General features: G+C 37.0%; 1 long non-coding RNA gene across 2 annotated transcripts in view; it reads left to right on the forward strand.

Moving 5' to 3' along the window:
• Positions 1 to 22,418, forward strand: part of LOC137490211 (uncharacterized) — a 180,374-nt gene that overhangs the window by 79,997 nt on the left and 77,959 nt on the right. The gene's annotated exons all lie outside the window — the stretch shown is intronic.

Here is a 22,418-nt window from a genome sequence, read left to right on the forward strand (position 1 = left end):
ATTAATGCTGCAGAAAACCAGACCAGAGCAAACCTTTCTCTTCCTCGTATAGCCCTCTTCAAAAACTCCAATTGTCCCGTCTGTTTGTTATTAGTTTTAATATTAACATTAGCCTATTATTAATTATTATTACTATTACTATTTTTTGAGTCTCTCTTTTTGTCAAATAGATTTTCCAATCAGTGCTAATTCTAAAGCACATTTCTGACGTTAAGCAAATGTATTATTTGCCCCCAGTCACTGGATGTGTACAGTCCTATAAAAGTGTTCTAAAATGAACAAACGGAATTAAAAAAAAAAGACACAGTTAATCGAAAATAGAAACCAGAGATCGCCAAAGATCACAAAATACAGAATTCATGAACGCACTATTTTATATCCGGACTCAACGAATTCATTCATTAATTCGTTCGTTTGTTAATTAATTAATTTATTGGTAGGTTGGGCAACTGGTTGGCCAACGAACATTTTAAATGGAAAAAATAAAGTAGGCATAATGTAATCACGTGTTTCTTGGGGGAATTTTAATTAAATGAACATTACAATGCTTTTCTTTTTTTTTTCTTTTTGGGAATGATAACATCCCCTGGAGGACCGAATAGACTGCAGGGTAAAATAGCCCCAGGGCGCGTTTGTTTGGGCTCCTCTAATTGGAGAATTGGTTGCTGATTTTTGCGCTGCTAAATTCTTATTAAAGCCAAGATGACCTTTGCTGTTGTTTGAAACAATGCAACATGGATACATCAGGGCATGCCTTACTTTTTTTTTTTTTTTTTTGTCATTTAAAGAAAAGACAAAACGTTCATATTAAATTTATCTAAAAAAATCATAAACGAAGTAAATAAAAATAGACAAACGAAATAAACAAAAACACATACGAGTTGAAGAAGAAATTGATTTCTAAATGAACTATATATATATATATATATATATATATATATATATATATATATATATATATATATATATATATATATATATATATATATATGCTAAAACTAAACACAAACTAAAAAGAGAGAAAAACGCTGTTAAATAAAAACAGGGCAGTTGTCGGATGTCTTGGCTAAAGTTGTAGATACACACTTTTAAGTATTTGCAGAATATTCGACAAAAAAAAAACAGTCAGCTGAAATTTTTTTTATCAAACTAATAAAAAGATGGCAACCATCTGAAGATTTTTATTTTAAAAAGCTAGTGATTAGCTGAGTTATGCTGCACTAATGCATGTACAATTGCCAAGCAACTGCATTTAAAATAATCCAATAATGTCGTACCTTTATTATTTGGCATGAGTTAAATAATTTGTTTTTATTCGTTATACGTTCATTGCTAAAAATAAATAAATAAAAACGCATTTCGAACATTTCAGTCAGTATGTACCTCCGAATAAATATAGCACATGTCTATAGTAAGAATTTATCATCAATATTGATTCTCACAAATAAATAAATAAATGAAAACTCCGAGTTTCTCAAACCGTTGTTATTGAGAGTTATTCGGAAAGTTAATCAAGTTCAATTGTGAATATTGATTTAAATATTTATAGTTATATTATTTGATTTCAGGGCAATCAAAGCTGTCTTTGGGTGTTTAGCTCATATTAGAAATCCCGAGAAATAAACCCCCAGGACAAACAAGCTACCTCAAGACTACGTTGTATTATTTTGCACTAAGCTTTTGTTCTCTCTTTTTTTTTTTTTTTTTTTTTGTGCGCCACCAAGTAAATTGTGAATAGCTTAAGAGGCACTTCTAGGAAACTTCATATCAATTTAATTCAGAACTGATGCTTGATAGCGGCATCCTTAAAATGTTGTTGGTTTGCAAATGCTTAATTTGCTGTGGCCTTCTGGCCAAGATCTTTTTTTATTTAACTTATGGTTAAAACCAAAGGGCGGAAATGAGGGGAGCCTGGCACTGCGTAACGAGCTAGGTGAGAGGAGGGGTGTTGAAATTAAAAGAGGATGTTCAGACCTTTCATTTACATGACACACATTATACGGAACAGATTGCTGCAAGGAATTGGTTTGTTCTTGTTGCTTCCAGTAGCCCAAGTAAGGCTTTGTAATTGCCACATTTTCCAGCTGATGTCATGTTAGGGATGTCTTACTTATTATCCTAATGAGGGAAAGGCACCAGCTCTCAGAGGCCCGCTCATTACCACATTACTTGCTCACACTTAACGCATCATCTTTCATACGCAAACTGCAGGGACACATCCAGTCGAACTTCTAGAAGATGGTCACGTTGCAAGGTCACTCACCGTATCGTCGAAAGGCGACAATCAGTCGTGTGGGATTTAAATGATGCACTCAATGCCCGAGTCATCGCAGTGCCTTGCAAAACAGCAAGGAAGCGCACATTAAGCGTCTGGGTGTCCCTTAATTATCGTGGGTTGGATTCTTAATCTTGCCCTGTGGTGATGGCGAGGTGTCAGGATGATGAATTTTAAGATGGTAGGTTGTCAACGTGTACATTTTCAAAGCTGACTGAATTGGAGGAACGGTTGTAACAAGGTTAGAATCGTTTAAAGTGTGAAAGGGGATTTCTGCCAGGAGGCAGGGATGGTTGACAGGCATCTTTATGTATCTCTGTATTAACAGCAAGTTTTAGAAATTTTAGTGAAGGTGTGAAATGGACTAATCTATCTTTTAAGACGCCTGGTTGTGATTTAGAAATAACCGCTCATAAACACTCCAACGATTCATCAACACTCAAATGTGTTTTTATCAAGACCCACTGCTAATATCCATGGCCACTTTGCTTTCAACAGTCTCAAAAGCAGAAAATTCGACAGTTATCTGGCTGAATTAAATAAAATAGGAACACAGCGTCATGGGATTGCGAGACAAAACTGTTGAATAAACAGATTTGAAACGTCTGTTTTGTACATTCACATTTTTACATTGTTTATAAGCACAAAAAAGAGAGTTAAAATGTCAACAAATATGAAAAGACACCCCAGATTTATGTAAAAAGAAAAAAAAAAATCTAAAATGTAGCATATACCCAGCTAATATGTATTCATTGTTGACTCGATAATACTTAATATTCAGAGCTGATGGGCTGGAAGAATGTGTTAAAATCTGGCACCAAATATCTTTCTCACCAGTTATCAGTTCAATCATTAGAGCAAATGTATATTTGGATATTATTCACAGATGATGTGTGTGTAAAACTGCCATAAAAGAATGCAACTTTCAAGCCTGAGGAAAAAAAGACAAATGTAATTAATGCTATATATATATATATATATATATATATATATATATATATATATATATATATATATATATATATATATATATATATATAGCATTAATTACATTTGTATACTCAATATATATATACTCAAGCTTCACACAACGAATAAATATGACTGGCAAATATGTAAAAAAAAAAAAAAAAAAAAGGAATGTTCAGGAAATTTTCAGAAATATAAGTTATTTGACCTGGTTTATTGTCCACCCCCGTACACCCACCCCCACCCCCACCCCCACCCACCCCCCTACATAAAAAAAACAAAAATGGATAATGACTTGAATTCCAATGCCAAAATTCACTACCAAAGAACTGGCACATCTGTACAGTACTGGCATTGTGTTTGCAGTCTTTCAAAAAAAAAAGGCATGCAAAGACAAAAACAAAGATAATGGGAAACATCTATTATTACTCCAAAAATACTAGTGGACTTTCATATCTAAGACCATGTGTGGCTAAAGCCATAAGTGAACTGTTATTTCTATAAATCCCACAGTCCACACTTCACTCAATCCTGCCAGGTATTTAAGGAGGAAACTTATTACAAGTGTCCCGAGCCATCATTTCATCAACCTTTCCCTGTCTAAGCTGGAACAGTCATCTTCCTGCTCCTGTCGTGACATTAACGCTCATCCATGACACTTCTGCTGAATGATGCATTAGCTGAGTGCTATCATGGTTTAAACGCTCTCATCATTTCAGCAAAACCAGCCTTTTCCTCTTTCCTTTTTCAGCTCAAGTGACGGGACAGCTGATGGCGGAGAAGTTCTGCTAGCTTTCAAGTTTCAAACCAACCACCGTCATTGTACGTGTGGCCACATGAAGGAGCACTAGAAAGGAAGGGGAAAAATTCTGTCAGCAGCAATGTCAAAAGCTTCAATTCTTACAGAGCAATTAGGGGTTTCATCATCTCCGAGAGGTGTCAGCATTCATTACGGCTCAACAACAGCTAATTGCTTCAAGGTTAAAATTACAGATCTGACAGCATTATTTTAAGTGACAGACTCAAGCTCTGTGATGCTTCACAGTGGCAACACACTGACATTAAGAGAGACGAAAGAGAGAAAGAGTGCAGCTGGGTCATAGAAAGTGATGGAAAGATAAAACGAGTGAGGTAGAGAGAAAGGCAGGGGAGGAGAAATGCTGTTGAAATTACTGCACATTATAAGTGTGATCTGATACATCTACTAGAGCTCTCGCAGGAATCCACTCAAGGCCAGATTTCTAACTGCCTATTAAAAGGCCCATATGATCAGTTCGTCACATGTACGCGCTACCTATTTATACAGTGCTTTCCAACCCCTTTCCCCAGGCTGCAAGGTAAAGTAATGACAAGTGCATGCAAATAAATGGCAAGTATACTGAAAAGAGAAATCGGACTGAAATGAAATGTGGATACAACGATCAGTTGTGCAGAGGGCTGCTTGTTTGTATGCTCCCAGTGGCTGCTAAGCACATGCGGATTAATATCTGAATGCCAGATCTAATTGTGGAAAGCACTTTGCACCCAGAGGACGATGGCCATTGCCTTCATCTGTTTGCCACGCCATTATTGCAAGCTGCACGGAACGTATTGTATCTGCCGGCCATTCTCTCTTCTTTGTTTTTCTCTTTTTTGGAGCTGTGGTCTGGCTTTCGCCCGCAGTCATCATGTGGGTGTAGGTGTGTGAGTGTATGGACTACACTTCAAATTAGAAAGCTGGTGCATGGGGAAAAATTGAGCGTTTTTGAGTGAAATGAATTATAGATTGCTGCATGCATGCTGGGCAACGGCTGGAGTCATTTCTTTCAAGTGAGCAGTTGTTTACCCTTCTCTTTTCCCCTCTTCTTAAAGTGGAATACCTGATCCTTTGAACTGATTGTTTGTTTAACCGCTGTTGGGAACGTAGAATCCCTGAGGTCTGAGCAAGTGTTGATCTAAGATTGGATTTAAAATCGTCTAATGAGGAACTCTTTGGATAATTAGCACAGGCTGAAATGCTTGTGGATAATTTGAGTACCTCGCTACGCAGTTCAGGGGAAGGGGGGCTAGATGAAAGAACACCGAGTCCAGGGTTAATGAAAATTATCACATCAACTTGGTCTCTACCTTTTGGTGTTATCCTTTGTTCTGTTTTGACTGCGTCATTAGGGGAGCAATGGAACAATTAGCTGTGTAGTTCACCAAGAGGCTAGGAGATATGCTGGTGTGGCTTTAGCTTCATAGTGGTAATTAGACACTTGGAAGTGTGGCTCAGTGAAGTCCGATAGGAAATGAGGCGGTGGCACCTTGCCCGTAAGGGAACGATTGATGTACGTAAACCTTGAGCTGTGGGAAAGCACAAACAAGAGCTGTGCCCGTTTTCGATAACCGTACAAGTCATGACTGGCTTTCCATAGAGTAGAAGTGATTTTATCATTGGTGTTTCCTTAGATTGGTCCATTTGGGACTGGCCTGTCGACAAAGACTGCCTTACGTAAATACAACTCCTTCTCCATAAATTGAATGTAGCCATAGCCGTTTCAAGTTTCCACCCCGCATTAGTCCACAGCCCGAGTGTGTCTAAACAATCACACCACATGTGCTCATATTAAAACATGCTGCCTGCATAGTTTGCCTCCTGCTTTTCACTATATTTGAGGGGTGATAGGTTGGGTGTGTTTTGTTTGTTATTCCTGTTTTTTTCCCCTCTCTTCCTCTGAAGACCCCGAATGTAGAGCAAGGAGACCTCATGCGATGTCAGAGTTAATTACATTTTTAAATTGAGCTTGTCTTTGGGCCGGCTGCTGGGGAAGAGTGACAAAGCCAGGCTATTAAGAGCACGGAGGGTGTGAGGAAATAGGGCTGAGACGAGTTAGCAGATACCTGTGAGGTACAAGCCCGGGCCTGCCGCATGGCAGAAATGTGATTAGAAGCCGGCGTTAAGCATCAGCAGGTCTTCCTCTACCCCTCTCGACGGCTGTGGGGATCCAGCTAGAAAACAAGTTGTTGATTGCTGCTGAATTGTCAGCTTTTTTTATGTCACGTAACTTCCTAGGCCTGTGAGGACTGGCAGTGGAGCTCCATTCTATTAATATCTGCTTCTTGCACCTGTGTGGACAACTGGCAAGATGGAGAGAAATTGGAATATGGAAAGAAATGCTAAGAAGCAGCCCTTCAAATGTGTTGGTGACAGTGGATCTTCTTGTTATTTCAGCTTGGTGTTCATCTGGTGCAGGGTTTTCAGAGTTGGCAACAATAAACCTCTCACCATTGGTGGAGGTATTTTTTTCCTCTTTCCTCTCTCGCTGCCTCCAGCCAGTAGACATCAGATTTGGAGTTGTCTGGAGCAGCTAAACAAAACCGATCTGCCTCTCCCAAGACTGCAGGGATGCTCTTTTTAACCAAGTTATTTTCTCCGATGCTTCACAAAGAAACCGGCCCCCTCAGCTGAAACGATTTGCAGTCCACAATACGTCAGCTTAACCAGCCAGGTCGGGTCAAGTTGAGCCAGACAATGGGCTAAAGTCTCTCACCCAAGACTGCTCTGAACCAATTCCCCTAGACTACCAAAGCCGAAACAAAGTATTACACAAACAAAGAGCTACACATTGAGAAACACAGAATTGTGCACATTCCTAAGATGGAATAAAGCTTTGTGCTTGAGATGAATATGTTAAATTCAAATTTCAGAATTGTGCTATTAATCAAATAAGGCATACACGAAATGTGTCAATTTGCCTGTTAGATTAGCTTTAAAGATACACACATAAGAAGCAGATGAACAAGGAATTCTAATTAGGATGACAGTGTTTACTTATAATTATGCTATGTTTGTGTCATTTACCATGGGATGGAATTCACATTATTCTACATTATGTTGTACAAATGGAGGGCCTCTTTCTTTGTGTGTACCTATATTAATACATTTGAATATCTACTGTTTACTTTCTTTGACTACCAATCATCTCGACCATGGTACAGAGGTCACCAACAAAAATGTCATTAGTTATATAACTTAAATTTTGTTTACTTTTTTAATGTTGGTTTGTGTGTCAGCATATTGAGAACAACCTGTACTGCATGCATTAATATATATATATATATATATATATATATATATATATATATATATATATATATATATATATATATATATATATAATGTATGTATGTTTATCTTTTCTTTGAATGGCTTAACTTGAAGTGCTGTAAAAAAAAAAAATACTTCATGATATAATGTATGTTGCCATATGGCAACAATGTTGCCAATAGGGAATCAAACTTAGAAATTTCAAATTTACAACTTGATAAATTTTCTTTATAAATAATAATTGTGTTGTTTGTGTTGATTTAATTAGTGTTGCAGTATTTTAAGCTTTAACACAGAACCTATAAATAACATCTTTTACATACTTTCCAACAACTGATATTCCAACAGCTTTCATTTATTCTATTCTTTTTTGCTGTATATTTTAAAAAACAATCATAATATTGCATTATCATATATACAACAGATAGTAAATATAAATATTTTCTCCAGTAAATATTATAACAAATAAATACCAAGTCTAATATATCCAAATGCATCAGAATAATGTAGCCACTTGCTAACAATATTTATATATTATATTATATTATATTATATTATATTATATTATATTATATTATATTATATACTTATCTGCCTCAGAGCTAACTTACTTGAACTGACTCCATCACTGCTCTTATCAAATGTCTTATCTGCATCATTCTTATGGTCACTAAAACCTATCTCATCCTCACTTTCATCTGTAGGAAGTGCCAGCTTTGTCCTTCTCTTGTTTCAAGTAGCATAGAACATGGTGCTTGCCAATACACTGTTGCCTGTTTTTATATCTTTAAAATTAGTATTGCCATTAAATTTTACTCGTAAGATTCATTAGATTTAATTCATAATGCAAATGCCATTAACATACACCTAATCAACATTGTATTACTAGCATTCATGTTGTTATTGTTACAACTGAACCCTTTACTGCACGGTGTCACCATATGGCAGCATGATACTTATGTTAATTTCCCTACTGCTGTTTCTGAAAGACCAACATTATTATTATTTTTTTGTTGTTGTTGTTGTTGGAAAGAGAAGACCTTAGTGTAGCCAATGATGTGCTTTTGTTAAGTCACATGACATGCTGTGTTTTTCTGTAGCGCGATTTCTGACAGACTGGCATTTATTTTGAGTAGTTGCTGAATGCAAATGTAAATGTCAATAAAAACAAAGGATCAAATTATGTCAGATCCACACCAAAATCTGTAACATCACCTCCAGTAAGTTATGATGACATTTCACAACATTTTTTATTTTTTTTAAATTATTTTTTTTGTAATTAGATCAAATTCATGTGTTGCCAAAAGGCAACTGTGCAATAGTGGAACGTGCAGTATTGCAATAGGTTAGCTAACAAGCAAGGTCAGCTGTGAACTTTTAAGTTGTAGCAATAACAACATGAACGCTAGTAATATAATGTTGATTAGTCATGAGTTAATGGCATTTGCATTATGGATTAGTTTTAATGGCAATACTACTTTTGAATAGATGTGAATATAGGGAACAGTGTATTAGCGAGCACCACCATGTTCTATGGTAAGTGAAAGAAAGAAAAGGACAGAACTTGGCTCTTCCTGCAAATGAAAGTGAGGATGAGATGGGTTTTAGTGACTATGAGACTGATGCAGAATGGACATTTGATAAAGACAGTTCAGGTAAGTTAGCTCAGAGGCAGATAAGACAGGCGTAGTATGTGTGGTATGTAGTATTATATATATATATATATATATATATATATATATATATATATATATATATATATATATATATATATATATATATATATATATACATTGTTAGCTAGTAGCTACATTATTCTGATGCATCTGGATATACTAGACTTGTTATTTATTTGTTATAATATTTACAAGAGGAAATATTTATATTTATTGTATGGGTTATACATGATAATACAATATTAGGTTTGTTTTTAATAATATTCAGCAAAAAAGAATAGAACAAATGAAAGCTGTTGGAACATCAGTTGTTGAAAAGTATAAGGTGTCATTTATAAGTTCTGTGTTACAGCTTATAATACTGCAACACCAATTAAGTCATTTCAAACAACAAAATTATTAATTACAAAGGAAAGGCAAGTTTTAAATTTGAAATTTCTAAGTTAGATCCACTGTTAAACGTTGTAGACAAGTCAGAGCACTCACTCTGGTCCCCTGGGCTCTGTGCTGGTTGGGGAAATTCCAAATTTTACCAAAACAACCCATTACAATTGGCCTAAGGTTGGAAAGAAAAATTCGGGGCATTGCAACCTGCAGAACCTGGGAACTTTAAAAATAAAAATTAAAAAAAAAGTAGAGTAGTGAGTATTACGCTGTGAACGGCTGATGCGTGTGTGCAAACGTAAAACTCTGTAGTGCATTCATACAGAAAACATCATGTATCTTCTCATCAATGACATTTAGTCTAAACAGTCTCTCGGTCATTGCTTGTCAAGATTTTAGACAAGTTTTTGAACACTTTTAATGCTTCCAATTGTTTGTTGCATGTCTTAAGGTAGTTATACGATGTGATTTACTTTCTATGTGTAATTTGATTGGACAGGAATCACAGGACTGATTTTTCTAATCCCCATTGACAGAGAAAAGTAAAGTAGTGACCGCAGGTTAAAGGAAAGTGGAGTAAAAGTACCAATACTGCATTAAAAATGTACTCAAGGGGAAAAAAAATACACATTTTATAAACTACTTAGTACATTAAAATTTCTGAGAAAAACTACTCAGTTACTGTAATTTAAGTATTTGTAATCTGTTACTTTACACCATTGATTATGTCTCAGGACATTGCATGAATCATAATGCATTTGCTTGGGCTTACCCATTCATATGCATGGGCAATGTTTTATTATTTCACATTAGAAAATATTAATTAGTTCTTCTGTAATTTTTCCAAATAATTATGTACATTTTAACCAACAATGTAGAATCAATGGCAATTAAAATGGTGAAGCTTAGTTCTTACTCTGGTATTTGAGCAATCTGCCATCCTATCTCTGATTCATATCTTGTGGAAAATACACTTCAATAATTTAGTGATGTCAATAATCCAGAAAAAAACAAGAAGCTAGTCCTATCCGATGGCAAGCTTAATCAGTCTGCTGAGCTGATTGCTACTGAAGGAGGGCCAATTACAGCCGCTGTGCTGTGATAATAAGGAGGTAATTGCTTATTGTCAGTTATACCCACTTAAGGCCCTGTGTCCTCGGGTAGTAGACAACAGCTCTCGCTCATGCAGTGAACAAAGACTACAGCTGAGCTTCCTTCCAATCTCGCTGGTCTCTGTGGAACACAGACACACTGTGTGCGTGTGAGTATGCATGTGAAAACAAATGGCAGTTTATAGCATGGTGTACATGTAATCATGTAATCAGCATAATCTTTATAAATGGGTTAAAAACGAGGCTTGTTTGTTACACGTGGTCTCACACTGCTTGTAGATTGGTGCAAATAATACCAAGCAGATATGATAAACTATGATAAATTGTCCAGTACTGGTATGCTCAATCAGATGGTAAATATACATATGCGTACTCATGCATACACTCAGCCAACCACCCACCCACACACATAGCAAAACTGTAAACACACAAACGCATGCAAACCTCTCCACATGTACATCCTTCCGGCAACAACAATGGAGGCAGGATGCGGGAGACGAACATCTGATTTGTCACATTTGAAACGCTAATGTTTAAACCAAAAGGAAGAGCACACAGTAATGTGTTCATTCATCTGCATAAACACCACCTGTCCCAGCACAGACAGCTCCTCAAGCACCGAAAGTTTAGTGGCAGCCTACGCGCCAGCCAATCAACGCCAGCCCAGCTGTGGTACCACCATTCCGATCGTTTTCAAGTGTCAGAAAGCGCTCAGAGTGGTGCTGTCGGTGCTGAAGAGAGAACGCTTTCATTTCATGTTATCCGCCAGTGAGAAGAAGAGGCGACACACTAACACAAAGAAAAACAGGGCACACAATCACGATTGACATCCAGTGGTAATTTATGCTGCCCCTTTATTCACGCCTGCAATGAATCCATATATTCCCCTGGACTTGCTTGAAGGGTAATTTGGAACATATTTGGTGGATGGCAAGCTAGTTTGCAGCTGAGAAGCAAAAAAGAAAAAGAAAATCCATCAGTTGTCTCAGGTGTGTCCAATGAAGTATCATATTTCATAGTGCCACTGATCAGTGTGGCTCCCTTTATGTCATAATCATGCGTGGAACAGATATTTAATGCCAAACTTCTGCTTTATTTATTTATTTGTGTGTTTGTTGTGTTACTATAGCTGTCAGATTTGTGACTTTTCTTCAATTCTGTCCTCTTTATCAAAGACTGTCAGGCAGTGGTACAGGTTTCAGACTAGTTTAAATAAACATTTACTTATTTTAAAGTAATAGTAAAAGATCAATAACACAGATATACAGATGAGACCAGTTTACATACACTGTATAAAAAGGAACATGACCATAAAAAAAAAAGTCAGATATTAATGTGACTAAACTTTTTCTGTTTTAGGTAAGTTAGGATTATCAAATTTGTTTCTGTTGTGGTTAATAGCAGAATAATAAGAAATCTATTTTTTGAGAAAGTGTTATAATTTTTTTTGAAAGTCAAGTTTACATGCAATAAGTTTATTATGCCTCTGAAAAAACTCAGATGATGGTGTCAAGGTTTTGGAAGTTTCTGATTGGCTAATTGACAACATTTGAGTTAATTGAAGGCACAACTGTATAATAGTATTTAAGGTAATACTCAAACACACTGCTTCCTTGCGTGACAACATGGGAAAATCAACAAGCCAGAATCAACAAAATTTTGGAGACATGTTCTATAGTCTGACTAACTAAGATTGAACTGGTTGGCCATAATGACCAGTGTTACATTTGGAGGACAAAGGGGAAAGCTTACAAGCCTAGGAACACCATCCCAACTGTGAAGTGGGGCGGCAGCATCATTTTGTGGGGCTGTTTTGCTGCAGGAGGTACTGGCCCACTTTACAGCATAGATGGCATCATGAAGAAAGAGCATTATGTAGAAATACTGAAGCAACATCTCAAGACATCAAATTAAAACTTGGCCACAAATGGGTCTTCCAAACAGACCATGACCCTAAGCATACTGCCAAATTAGTTTAATGTGCTTTAAGTATAACAGAGTGAATGTTTTGGAGTGGCCATCACAAAGCCCTGATGTCAATCCTATAGAAAATTTGTGGGCAAAGTTTAAAAAGCTTGTGCGAGCAAGACCTTCAAATCTGACTGTTACACCAACTCTGTCAGGCGGAATGGGACAAAATTCCTTCAAACTGTTGTGAGAAGCTTGTGGAAGGATACCCAAAACATTTGACCAAAGTTATACAGTTTAAAAGCAAAGCAAAAAATACCAAGGAAATGTATGTAAACTTTTGACTGTCTAGAAAAAAAAAACTTAAAAAATCTTAAAAAAAAATATAAAAAAAAAAAAAATATATATATATATATATATATATATATATATATATATATATATCATGATATATAATTATCATGTTGTGATAATTATTATTTTTTTAATTATTATTAAAAAATTATGATAATTTTTAGAAGCTATAGTAAAATCTTTCAAACCCTTTTTTTAATTCCTTCATTGGTTACACTTTATTTTAACAGCCCAATTTAGACTCTCTGTTGCTTACAAATCTAAAATTACAACTATGTGTATCCAGTTGTTTGTTTGAATGGGTAACCAAAGTCAAGTCACTCTTCTAGTCTTGCAATACCTGTGAATGATGCAATAGTGTAACCACAGTCACTGAAATAAATGTCATAAATGGTGAATTCAGTGACCCCAGAAATTATTATATAAATCAGTTAAACGTATAAACTTGTATAAGTGAATATATTAAATCTTAATTAACCTACATCTGTGTTTCTTATAATGAGAAAAAAGTAGCATAGATGGAAAGAAAGTTCCACAATCTCATTGTACAGAGTACATTCACATCTCTGTTAGCACTTACTGTATCTAGGACGATTTCCAAAATCACTCTAAAATGTTGGTGAGTATCTTAAAAATTTGGAAACTATAGCATGCTAACTTAGCATGCTAAGGGTCCCAATATATAGTTATGTTAATAACATTGAGCAACACTCTAGTTTGAAGTTCAAGATTCTCACATAAATCAGTCAAGTTTGGTAAAGGAAAAATCATGGTTTGGAGTTACATTCAGTATGGGGGCGTGCAAGAGTTCTGCAGAGTGGATGGCAACATCAACAGCCTGAGGTATCAAGACATTTGTGCTGCCCTTTACATCATAAATCACAGGAGAGAGCAAATTCTTCAGCAGGAGGGCACTTCTTATACTTCAGCCTTAACATCAAAGTTCCTGAAAGCAAAGAAGGTCAAGGTGCTCCAGGATTGGCCAGCCCAGTCACCAGACATGAACATTATTGAGTATGTCCAGGGTAAGCGGAAGGAGGAGGCATTGAAGATGAATCCAAAGAATCTTCGTAGACTCCTGCAAGAACACTTTCTTTGCCATTCCAGATGAGTTATTTAAGTCATTGCAGAGATGTATGGATGCAGTCCTCCAAGCTCATGCGTCATACACACTGTTAATTCTTTTTCACTTGCAACCTTGACTTTATATTCTATACTGTACAGTATTTTTTTTTCTGTTAAGTGACATTATTATAGTCAGACCTTACTGTCCTAATTAAAATCAAAATCAAGCCATGATTATATTTTACTTTGGTAAAATAAGTGTAATCCAGAGGCCTTTGCTTTTCATATAAGCCACTTCTGATACCAAATGATCAACTAGAAGTCAAGTTATTATTTGTTGTTCCTAAGACCCGCATAGCCGTCTTTTACTATTTGTGACCATGGCTTATGCTGCATGATATATTTTTGGCAATAGCCAAAAATGCATTGTATAAATTATGCAAATTTTTTTATGCTGAAAAACATCAGAATATTAGGTACGCATCATGTTACATGAAGATATTCAGTAATTTTGATTAGTAATGTGCCTAAGAATTTATCCGGGCAACTTTCAACAAAGTTTTCTCAGTATATACGTTTTTTTTTAACCCTCACATGATCAATTAGTTGTATCCAGTCAAATATTGCATTTTCTAACAAACCATATTAATAAATCGCTTATTTACTTTACTACGCTTACATCTTAATTCCCTCAAAATTTGACTTAAGACTTGGTGTGATCCAATGTCTGTGCGAGTACATAAGGGAGTTGAAAAGACAAGCTACAGTAATCATTTTGAGTGATTTGTTCAGTAGCTGAGAAAAGAGTAAAAGTGCACTAGTCAACTATTCATCAATTGCTCTGTTTAAGCCTGGCTCTGTGTAAGCCATACTGTAGTTGTGGAGATGTTGGAAGTACTGTACTGTTAAATATTGAAAGACAGATTGAGAGCTGTACCTTCAAATCAAAATGACAGCAGTACTGGAATTTATTATCATTCATTTTCTTTTCGGCTTAGTCCCTTAATTAATCTGGGGTTGTCACAGCGGAATAAATCTCCAATTTATCCAGCATATGTTTTACGCAGCGGATGACCTTCCAGCTGCAACCCATCTCTGGGAAACATCCATGCACACGCATTCACTTTCATACACAAAAGACAATTTAGCCTACCCAATTCACCTGTACCGCATGTCTTTGGACTGTGGGGGAAACCGGAGCACCCGGAGAAAACCCACACAAACGCAAGGAGAAAATGCAAACTCCACACAGAAATGCCAACTGACCCAGCCGAGGCTCGACCCAGCGACCTTCTTGCTGTGAGGCGACAGCAGTACCTACTGTCACTGCTGCGCCGGAATTTAGTATCATTTTATAGATTTTATTTTTGATCTTGTGAAATAATAATAGTGATAATAATAAACAAAATAGTGATAAAAAAGAATAACAAAGTACAAACTTTTGCACTGTAAGGCACTGTAGCTTTTAATGCATTATCCTAGTCTTCTTGCATTACTGTGGTATGCTCTGTTTTCATCGCTTTGATGTGAATGTTTAATACAGTACATTGGAAGTCTCATCTCGGTCTTTCTCAGTGCAAACATCTCTTCATAAAACCAACAGTAAATATCACTTCATTTTAATGCTTACTGAAATGCCCGTAGATATTGTCAGACTGAAAGCAATAGAAATGAATTACACTTTTTCTTTGATAGACACGATGCTGGAAAATTGTCAGTTGTCTGTTTTTATGGAAGTATGATATAAGTAATAGCCTTCGTCTCAACCTGACTCTTCTTTCAAGAGAAGCTTTCAGAGACACAATTGCGGACAAAGTCATTCAACAGCCACAGATATCATACAGAGGATACAGGAGGAAGAAAGAAACAATTAGAGATCATTTGCTGAAAGAGGCTTTCCATTGCTTTCAATCCAAAGGCCTTTGTCTTTTGTTGACCCCTCTAAGAGCAGAGTGAAAGGAATAGGGGGGGGGGTGTCCCTTGGACTTAGAACTGGAAACATATACCTGACTCTTTCATCTTTGTGCAAGGGAGAGCGTACAAATACTGCTGTCTGCCTACCACTTTAATCAACTTAATGCAACCAGCAGTCACTTACAAAGAGCTCTACAGATGGAGGCCTGAAATGGAGCTTTCAGGATACTCTGTGGCCCAGCGGAGGATGGAAAGAAAGGGGCATAGGTTTCAGAAGAGGGCAAGACATGCAGTATATAGGGGTGAAACTCAGACAACCCGTCAGCAAAGTCATACTGGTCCTCGTTGGTTTTATTCTCTTTCTAAGTTTCTCCCTCCCCTTCGTATTCTGTCTTCCTCTTTCTCTGCAGTCTCGTCAATACAAGGGCTACAAGCACTTCTGATATGATGTGCGGGTGATGGACCTTTGTTTAGTTCAAAGGTTTATACCTCTTTATTCCAGTCCCTTTGTGGATCCTAGAGCCCTGAAATATGTATCACTGTCCCCTTTTATTCTTGCCATCAGAAGGGGAAGGAAATCAAAGCTCAAACTTTCTCTGAAAGTCAGTTTGGAACCAAGAGTCCACCCAATGTCATCATCCACTAACCTGCTATCCAGTGCGAAAGATATGGGAAAAGGCCAGCATCTGAAAGGTCTTTGGTTTTTAATATTTCCACTACACTAAAAGTGCTTTTACCCATTCTCATTCATGCATATATTGCACATATATATTATAGGAAGTGTAATGTCACACATATACAGGCCTAAAGAAAAATAAATGTCAGGCTGTGTTCATCTTTTCTGAAAAAAAATATGTCCTGGGACTGAGGATACCAGCAGATGCTGCCATTAGTGCAGTCAATGTCAACCAATCTCACTATCTCACTATCTTTAAGGCCAGGATTGTTTTTGGCAAACTTAACATTAGGCACCAAAATTGTGATTTTCTAAAGGTGATGATGTGCCCAGCTAATCTTTGGCTGTTGAAAGTCTTTTTAGCTTACATTCAACTCAAATAGCTCACTTCATTAGACAATTCAATGTAAACCCATTGCCTTAAACCCCTATAGACTTTGCATAATGTTAAACCAAACAGCTCTAGCCCAGGATAGTTGAAAATTAGCTCAGCATTTACTCTTACATGTATGATTTTAGAAGACGTAGAAGATAATTTCCATAGTAGAAACAATACAACGGAAGTCATTGAGTCTACCAGCGTTTTTTGTGTGTGTGTTTAACAGAAGAAATAAACTCAAAAAGGTTTAAACAAGTGAAACAAGTACATTTAAAAAAATAATAATAATCCGTTCAAGGTTCCATTCATTCATTCATTCATTCATTTTACTTCAGCTTAGTCCCTTTATTCACCAGGGGTCGCCACAGCGGAATGAACTGCCAACTTATCCAGCATGTGTTTTACAGTGCAGATGCCCTTCCAGCTGCAACTCATTCCTGTGAAACATTCATAAACTCTCATTCACATGCATACATTGCGACCAATTTCGTTTTGTTCAATTCATCTATAGTGCATATCTTTGGACTGTGGGGGAAAAAGGAGCACCTGGAGAAGCACAGGGAGAACATGCAAACTCCACACATAAATGCCAACTGACCCAGCTGGGACTCCAACCAGTGACCTGCTTGCTGTGAGGAGACAGTGCTAATTACTGAGCCACCGTGTCGCCCTCTTTAAGGTTCTGTTTACTGTATTTTTATATTAATTAAGCTAGAGCTGCTCCGCATCACCAGCACTAGTCAGATATAGCATGAAGTGGGTTAACAAGTTCCTCTATTAAGATTTCTGTTAACCCTGAAACATCATTCCAGCCAATCAGTCATTTCTGAAGCATTTGTTTACAGATAATTTTAGGTATAAAACAAGGATAAAGGGTTTCTATATCGTTCTAATTCACCTATCATTTCACTTGGATTTGAGGGTAGCATGATTAGGATTAGGGTTTGGGGTGTAGGATAAAGACAACATATTATGACAGAAATGTTGATTTAGGACCAACAAAATGCATTAATCTTTAAATTATGCTGGCCATAATTGATGTAAGAGAAAACCCTCAATGTCTGTTTAGTTTAGCATATCATAGCACATGAAAGAGTGTACATAAAAAAATGTGAAGAAAGAAAAGAAAAATGAAAGTCAAAAGTCCACACTCAGAAGGCTCTTCTAATTTTGCTGCTTCCTGAGAACTCTAGTATACAGAAATTCTTATAATGATGTACCACCTGGAATGAAGACAATTAAGCCCAACTGATTCATATTGAACAACTTAAGCAAAGTTTACTTTAGTTGCTGTCCTAGTTTCAGTGTTTTTTTTATTATTATTTTTATGAATAACAAATGCAGACTACTGCCCCCTGCTAGAATGGAAACCGTTCACGTCTCACACATGCACACAATATTCATGCTAGCTGGTCATTGGTCTGTGCATTTTTTTTCCAAGCACAAATTTGTTACACTGCATTAGCGCAATCAGCTTTTGTCACTCGTAACACTTTGGTTTGAAGCAAGCTTAACTCTGTAAAGTTGCTGTGCTTACTACAGTGTCTTATTAATTTTAGAAACACAACAGTCTTACTTGGCAGCTCGATGAGTCATCGTCATATACAGACTCAACTGAGCAGTTTATTCCTTGGAAGCAGAGGAACCACCATGGGGCCAGACTTATAAACTTCGAAGAGAGGTAGATGGGATTACAGAGGCTCCATTGTCTCCCCAGTGGGACAACTAATGATGTTTCTCAATCGTGACATCTCTTGTAGCCCGTGTAAGCATCTCCCCACCTACCATGCGTCCTACGAAATGCACCCAACACTGATCTTACTGTAAGCTCTCTAAAGCTGCACTCGGAGTTGAAAAGACACCCGGTGTAAATACTGGGGGCGTCACCAACAGCAGCTGCACTCAGTCCACTGTGAGGCTGATTAGCTTTCCAATGGATCCCTCAGACAGAGCTATCTGATTCCCTGCTCATCCAGTGATCCCTCTGTATTGATGTATAGCATTAAAGAAGACACCTGCTGTTAGTCATTTAATTCAATTGTGTACATCAGAACATCATTTAAGTTGCATTGTGTTTTGAGGAGAGCAGTGTAATCAAAGATTAAAACAGGGATTATTCTAGTTGCTTTAAGGAACAAATCGGCAGGATCAAGGGAGAGTAATATTACATGAACTTAACTCCTGCTAGAGATTAAAGTAACAATAGATCAGTAAACAATGCATCCTGTAATTCTGTAGTAATTAATAAATCTCTCTTTTCAAAAACAGAAAATCCACTAGGGCTTTTCTCATGACATATGCATGCTCTCTAATCACGAACAGAGCTTTTAGTCATTTCTGGAATAACAAATTGCATGCGCTTTTTCCTGTTGTTGAAACTATTACTGTTACTTGTCTGGTTAGTCATTGGAGAGTGGCATTGGCTAACATAGAGCATGTGAACTCTAAGATGTTATACATAAAGTAGATGTAATTAAAGGCACAAGATGTAAGCTGTTGTCATCACCATAACTATCCCACTTTATTTTAATTGACTTCAACTACTATGCACTTACATATAAATATAAATATAAATATAGTGTACTTACTGTGTCCATAATGTATTGCAGAACACTTCTGGTGCTCTTAAGTTGTAAGAGATGTAATGTAATGTGCATTTATATAGCACATTTATCACGTATGGTCACACACCCAAGTGCTTCACAATCATGAGGGGGTGTCTCTCGACACCATCACCAGTGTGCAGCACTCAATTGGATGATGCAATAGCAGCCAATAGCTATAGGTGGAGTGGCGAGACAGCGATAGAGCCAATTCAGTGGATGGGGATGATTGGGAGGCCATGATAATTAAAGGACGGATGAAGGGAATTTGGCCAGGACACTGGGGTTACACCTCTACTCTCTCAGGTTGAGCGCCCCCTGCTGGCATCACTAACACATCAGCAACCAAGTTTTCCCATGTGGTCTCCCGTACATCTATTGACCAGGCTCCATCCTGCCTAGCTTCTGTGAGTAACCGGTCTTGGCCTGCCGGGTGATGTGGTTGTGGCTGGAACAGTGTAATTATACATTTATTTACAGAAATTAATTGCAGATGTAATAACATGCAGGTATTTAATAAATCATAAATACAATGTATAAACACATATTTACATAATAAGTACAATGCAACTATTTATAATTACAGTTTAGGTAAATATTAGTTAAAACCACTTAATACAAAGTGCGACCCAAGAACTAAAATCTGCTAGAACAGTCTTATATGTGTTTTGCTGATTTGTGCACTTAACATCGTAATGTTTAGAAAAAAAAATAATCAAATTCAGAGAAATAAGCCATTTTAACTAGTGCTATACAGTTTAACTATGATGTTTTATTTTCCCAATTTGGCCATATTGAAAACAAGGAAACCCCAAATACACTTTGATACACATTGTTGTGCATTTTGATCACACTTTTATTTGATGATCTGTTTGTTGAATTTAAGTTACATTGCATCTACATGCCAACTTATTAGATTATAAGTAAAGTGTGTGGTTGGGGTTTATTTCTAAACATAGGTTTCTATCAGGGTACACACACCGGCGCAGCAAGTCACAAGCCACAACTCAGGAGATGAGAATGCATGAGAATGTGTGCATCTGGTGTGCGATACTTTCAACTGTCATGTGTCCGTGTTGCGGCGCTGAGCAGGGCATCCGGTGTGGGACGCCCTTAAGGGTGCTTTCACACTTGGTTTAACTGTCTGGACCATACCCAAGTTCGATTGCCACCTTCTTGGTTGGTTTGTGTTTGAAATGTCTTTTTTCTTTCTGAACCTCGTTATGCTTGCGTCATCAAGCTGCTGTTGTGTGTACAGCTAGGTGATAGACACGAAAGGAAAGTGCCAAAATGGAAAGACGGACGCACATCACAGTCGTTCTGCTTTTACTGAATCATTTGGTCTTGGACATGCAGAAAGTGACTCGCGTCCTGCTAATATTATAAACGTTCAGAACATAACGCAATGTCTGCAGAAGCTGTTTTTGGTGGAATCAAGCAAACATTATCACTGTGATTGCCCTGGCTTAGTCCCGCTCGTCACCAAGGTACAGTACATGATACACAGCCACACACATGAATAAACGTAAAAAAAAAAAAAAATTATAGTTTGTTGTACAGTTGGCGGTTCACTTACGTTATTTAGTACGATTGCATTCATACCAGAAGTGAACCTGACCAGAGATCGTGTAAACCTTACCCCAGACCACAGGTGGACTCGGGTATGGTTCACGGATGAGCACCCAAGTTCAGAAGACACATTCACACAAGCTACTGTAAATGTACCGTACTCTGATGTAAAATGAATCGGGGCGCTAGTGTGAAAGCACCCTAAGTTGACATGCACTTGCAAAGTTTCTTATAGTCATGTAAATTCTGTTAAAGGAGAAATGGACCATCAAAATAAAGTCTTACATGCATTTCGTTTGACTGCACAGAGCTGCATTATTACAGAACCCTAAAATGTATTTAGTATGATAAAACAGTGCTGCTGTTTTCTAAAACCATGCTTGTCGCTTCAGTGGTCTTTCATTCAGCTTTATTCTGGTTGATAGTACCACGATAACAATCTTTAGCTCATTCACAAAATAATTTCTGATTGTCATAGGACGTAATGAAGATGACAACTTCCATGTTTTCACTCTCAGTCACTGCATTATCAAACTACTATTTAATTGTTGTAATAACACATTACAATTTCTGCATTTAATATAATATAGCATCAATAATTTTAGAAAACAATTTTGTCTAAAATGAAGCTAGCTATACTATTATAACTATATTATTACAATAGGAGTCACGGTGCCTCAGTGGGTAGCACTTTTGCCTCACAGCAAGAAGGTCGCTGGTTCGAGCCTTGGCTGGATCAGTTTGTGTTTCTGTGTGGAGTTTACATGTTCTCCGTGTGTTTGCGTGGGTGTCCTCTGGGTGCTCCTCTTTCCCCTACAAGTCTAAAGACATGCGGCATCCGCTGAATAAAACACATATTCTGAATATGTTGTCGGTTTATTCCGTTTACTAAAGGAATAAAATAAATGAATGAATAAATTATTACGATAATAATAACACTCGTTAACTTTTTTCACCTCCTTGTAAACCAATAATTTTTAAGCAATCTCAAATCTATCTTCAATTCAGCTTTTAAACATATTGTGATATGTACTTCATTACTTACAATAAATTAAATAATCTGAAAACAGAAACTTTACAAACTAAAATCTATTTGAAAGTTTATGATTGAACAGTAGGTGAACTGGGCTTAGAGGTAGTGGCTCTGAGGATGATGTCTCCTTGTCTCAGAGATATTAGAGAGCCACTTTAACTGTGTGGTGAAGGTGCCACTGTGAATTGGAGCGCTTGCGGGCATGACATTGTTTTTAACTTAATAAAGTGCTGAGTTGTGCACCTGGCTGAAGATTAGCAGTCAGACACCTGCTGAAAGGAAGAATTGAAAGCCTTCTAGAACTCACTTGCACTCTTACACAGGTTGCAAAAACTGCTTCAGTCATGACACATTCTCAGCACAGCCTTGTGTGTTATTATTAGCCTGCCTTTGTGGTCCTAATTAGGTTTTCACAAAATTACCTTGTTAAGC

The sequence above is a fragment of the Danio rerio genome, chromosome 6 (assembly GCF_049306965.1).
Source record: "Danio rerio strain Tuebingen ecotype United States chromosome 6, GRCz12tu, whole genome shotgun sequence".
NCBI lineage: Eukaryota > Metazoa > Chordata > Actinopteri > Cypriniformes > Danionidae > Danio > Danio rerio.